At 35.4% G+C, this 5,141-nt stretch overlaps 1 non-coding gene across 1 annotated transcript; it reads left to right on the forward strand.

Annotated features, from left to right (window-relative positions):
• The first annotated feature begins 3,768 nt into the window (after positions 1-3,768).
• Positions 3,769-3,871, forward strand: LOC122110735. Its single transcript, XR_006147908.1, has one exon. It is a non-coding gene; the product is annotated as a U6 spliceosomal RNA (small nuclear RNA).
• The last annotated feature ends 1,270 nt before the right edge of the window (positions 3,872-5,141 follow it).

The raw sequence follows: 5,141 nt of genomic DNA on the forward strand, positions 1-5,141 counted from the left end.
CTACACTGGGGTGGATCTTGTATTGAGTACATAACAAACTGCTTCATGTATTTGGCAAGTTACCTGTCTCCAGTGTGCCATAAGAATAGGACTATCATATAAATTAATAAATTACTTTAAAAAAAGAGATGGGAGTGGTAAAAGAATTTTTAGAGACAAATACATCTTCAACATATTTGATTCCAAACATTATGTCTAAGGCATATTCAACAAGTAGTGAAACTTGTGTTGTCTGTAACTATGTGTCTTTCTCCATGTGTGCATGTGTACATGTGTGTATGTATGTATTTTTGTGTATAGTAACATGCATGTATACATATATAAGGGCATATACACACATATATGCATTTAAAAATAAATATACATATATAAATATATGTGTATATGTTTATATCAGTTGTTCAATGATTTAATCTATAGTTCCCAGCACATTGTCATTCTCACAAAGTGTACATGATAAACTGCTCTGAGGTTCCGTGCTCTATGATGGGCATCCTTTGTAATCACTTCCCCCATTACCTAGTTTTTCATCCCTGAATATATTCGGTCTACTTTCCACAGGAAAGCATTGTTTTCATTACATGTATTTACTTATAATAAAAGAAAAAGGTCGTTTGTAAAAGAAAAAAGAAAACGAACTTTTAGGTCAGAGGTTAAAAGTATCCTATCCGTTTCAATGATTCCTATGAGATAAAATTTATAACAGTAGTAAAAGTGAAAAGGAATTCCTAGATCTGTTGTTTTGCCATTTAGAATAGAAATGAATAACATCACGTCACTGTTATAACTCTTAAAGAATGCAAGGGTAACTGATGGTCGCTATCATGTTCCCACAAAACCAGTGGATTCTGATGGATAATAGTAGACCAGCAGAAATTCTTTTTTTTCTTATTGTGAAAATACTGTACAGAGGGTTTATAATTACATGGGCAAGACGGTGAGTACATATCTTATCAAGCATTGTAGCCTCCTCCTTTGTTTACCCTTCCTATCTCTTCCCATCTTTCCTCCCCCCCTTCTCCCCCCCCCAAGTTGTAAAGTTCGATTTTGACATGACAACTTGTACTTCTCATTGTTGCAACAGGTCCACCTGTATCCTTATTTAAACGACTTGTTTTTCCACTTCCCCTCCACAAATTATACCGACATCAAATATAGTGAAAGCAGGGGTTATACTGTAGGGGAGGGACATATTAGGGTGAGATGGTATGACAATGTTGTTTTGATTTGCATTTTTTTATGGCTAGGGAGGTTGAGCATTTTTTCATGTGTCTATTGGCCATCCTTCTTTCTTCTTCAGAGAAGTTTCTCTTTAAGTCATTAGCCTACTTATTTATTGGGAAGTTGTTTCTTTGAGGATTTATTGTTGGGGGATTTAATTTTTTGAGTTCCAAGTATATTTTAGATATGAGACCCTTGTCCGTTTTATGGCTAGTGAAGATCTTCTCCCAATCTGTGGGCTTTCTATTGATCTTGCTAGCTATGTCCTTTGCCATGCAGAAGCTCTGCAACTTCATGCAATCCCATTTGTCCAACCTTTCATTGATTTGTTGTGTTTCCGGGTCTCTATTCAGAAAATTTCGGCCAGAGCCAAGGAGACCTAGGGTTTCTCCTATTCCATCCTGTAATGTTTTCAGAGTGTCTGCTTTGACTCCGAGGTCTTTGATCCATTTGGAGTTGATTCTGGTGCAGGGTGATATATAAGGATCTAGCTTTAGTTTTCTACAAGTAGTTAAGCAATTTTGACAGCACCATTTACTGAAGAGGCTGTCTTTCTTCCATTCTATTTTTTTAGCTCCCTTATCAAAATTAGATGACTATAGGTCTTTAGGTTCATTTCTGGGTTTTCAATTCTATGCCATTGGTCCTGAAGTCTGTTCTTGTGCCAGTACCAAGCTATTTTGATTACTATGGCTTTATAGTAGAGTTTGAAATTTGGTATTGATATCCCTCCAGCAGTGTTCTTTCCATTGAGGAGCGTTTTTGTTATTCGGGGTCTTTTATTATTCCATATGAATTTTTGGATTGCCTCTTCTATTTCCTTGAAGAATGAGGTTGGAATTTTGATAGGTATCGCATTAAATTTGTAGATAGCCTTGGGAAGTATTGCCATTTTCACGATGTTAATCTTTCCAATCCAGGAACATGGAAGTTTTTCCCATTTTCTAAGTTCTGTTTTGATTTCCTTTTTCAAGTTTTTAAAGTTTTCACCATAGAAGAGCAGCAGACATGGAGCATGAAAGAGAAAGAGAGGAAATGGGAGAGTGAAAGAGAAAGAGAAATATCACAATACTGAAAGTGTATAACAGATAAACAAGAGCAGTATGAGAATATTCATACTGCTGTCTTAGACTCTACATATACATTTGAAGGTATTTGATGTATGATAACCCATCAAAATGAAATATAAATTTATTTTGTTAAAAATAAAAATGTCTCAGGAGAAATTTCAAATGTAAAAACAATCTTCATGGAAGCAAACTCTCACTTTTGTGGCTTCAACTCTTTAAAATCACTGCTTCAGCCTCTGGGTAAGATTTTAGGTGTGGACATTTATCAACATTCCTGATTCAGACTCTACTTGATAACTTTTTAAATAAATATTTTGTTCTTAATTTTCCTCTTCGTAAATTCACATGCACCTATAAAAAATGGTTTGGCCATCCCAGTAACCTTCTCCAAGTACTTCATAATGATGACTTACAAAAAGTAGTATTATATTACAACAAGGTAAACAATGCTACAAATAAGAAAAACCAATAATTAAATATTAATGATTAATAAAACGAAAAACAAAACAATTACCAGTGTTTTCAGTATTTGAAGGGTACTACGTATTAGATTTTACTATTTTCTCATATTCCTGTACATTTAAAACTGCCTAAGATTATGATGTTCAACAAAAGTTTTATAGGCTATGAGCAGTCTTTAAAGTTACCCATTAAGATTACTATTTATGGCTCATCTCATCATTTGTATATGGCTTATATCATCAATTGTTCCTCACTAACATCTAAAATAAGGAAGCCCTATATTTTTAATAGAAACTATGTAGTTAAAAGTCTTAACTCTTTATTCTGCTCCTTTACACAAAGACTTTGCAACTTCTCATTAGTAAAATTTCTATAAACTCTGAAATGTACATACTTAGTAGCATATGTCTGCTACCATAAATCTTAAATACTTTATCAAAAAGTTTTATGACCTGGGGCTGGGTAGGTGGCTCAGTGGTAGAGTGCTTGCCTTGCATGCATGAAGCCCTGGGTTCGATTCCTCAGCACCACATAAGCAAAAAGAAAAAAGTTGGAACTGGCACGTTGGTTCAAGTGGTAGAGCAGTAGCTTTGAGCTGAAGAGCTGAGGGACAGCGCCCAGTCCCAGAGTTCAGGCCCCACTCGCAGACTCCCACCCCCAAAAAAATTTATGTCCTGCCAAGCAGTCCTAGTTTTGGCATATATAAGCAAATTCCCAAAATTAAATATGTTTAAAACATTAAAACTTTAAAAAAAAACCTTAACACTTGCTTCAGTGTTCATTATGACAGGTGCCTTGTATAAAATAATTGAATTCCTCCTCTTACACATCTCTTGAACAACAAATATCTGGAATTATTTTGTTTTTGACATGTTAGTCTTTATTCTTAAATGTGTGCTTATGTAAGAAGTACATGGTTCTAAAATTTCATGGCAATTATTTTGAGCTTACTTTTTGTTGAATTGTCTAGTTTAAGAAAATAAATTACACTTTATATATAAAAAATGTTCTATGCTCAATTCAGCATCAAGTACTCTAACATTGGAACAATACAGAGAAGATTAGAATGGCCCCTGAGAAAGGATGACAGGCAAATTCCTGAACCATTCCATACTTTTACAACAACAGATGCTGGAGGGGATGTAGCCACAAGAGAACTGTACTGCATTCTTGGTGGGAGTGTAAACTTATTCAACCCTTTGGAAAGTACTATGGAGGTTCCTCAAAAGACTCCACATAGACCTCCCCTATGACCCAGGAATCCCACTTTTGTGCATTTACCCAGATGATCACAAACAAGACCACACTAAAGCTACCAGCACAACTATGTTTACTGCAGCATTATTTACCATCGCTAAGATCTGAATCCAACCCAGATGCCCCTCAGTAGATGAATGGATCAAGAAAATGTGGTATTTATACCAATGGAATTCTATGCCTCCCTCAGAAAGAATGGCATCGCCCAATTTGTTAGAAAATGGAAAGACTTGGAAAAAAATATTAAGTGATGTAAGCCAGATCCAAAGAAACATAGGCCCTATGTTTTCCTTAATTTTTAATAACTATTTTATGTCTGAGATAAGCAGAAAAGGTTAAAAGCTTTGCACATATGACCAAATTAGGCAAATCAAACCCAAGATAGGAACACACGTGTGGTTTTCTCTTGCTTGTTATTGATTCTTACGTACTTATAACAGGTGATGTGTTTTTTTTGTTTCTTTATATGTTCCTCCCCCATGCTATAACCCGTTTACACTGTATTTGAAGTTGGTACGCCCACATCTTGTATATACGTTCCTCTAATTTGGGGAGGGAAAGGAAAAAAACAAGATGCTTAAATAGGGATACAGGTTGACCCATTATAACAATGAGATGCACAAGACACTATGATGAAAAATGAACTTTACAATTTAGGCAGGGGAAGTGTACTTAGGGAGGGGAGTGTGCTTGTAGAGGTGGGAGGGAAGGGATGGTAGGGGAACATAAAGGAGGAGGTAACAATGCATGTTAGGAAATGTACTCATTACCTTGCTCATGTAAATGTGACCCCTGTGTACAGAATTTTACAATAGAAAACATATAACATGTTCTGAGATGGAAGAGTTTATTTCCTTTATTTTACTCATATAATATTGTTAACAAAGAAATTAATGCAAAACACTAATATGAAGGTATTTTGAATGTGTGTGTGTGTGTGTGTGCAAGAGCGTGTGTTCTCATCCAATTGCATGTATGTTGGTGTGCTCAGAGTTTGAAATCAGTGCTTCAAAGTCTTGCTATATGAGCTACATCTCCATTCCTGGCCTGTTGCTAATTCATTGAAATTTTTGAAAAATAATCCTATCAATTTATTTTTCCCTCATTGGTTTCCAACTGTTACCCACAGAT

Source organism: Dipodomys spectabilis, unplaced genomic scaffold (genome assembly GCF_019054845.1).
Source record: "Dipodomys spectabilis isolate Male_0828 unplaced genomic scaffold, ASM1905484v1 ptg000080l, whole genome shotgun sequence".
Taxonomy (NCBI): Eukaryota; Metazoa; Chordata; class Mammalia; order Rodentia; family Heteromyidae; genus Dipodomys; species Dipodomys spectabilis.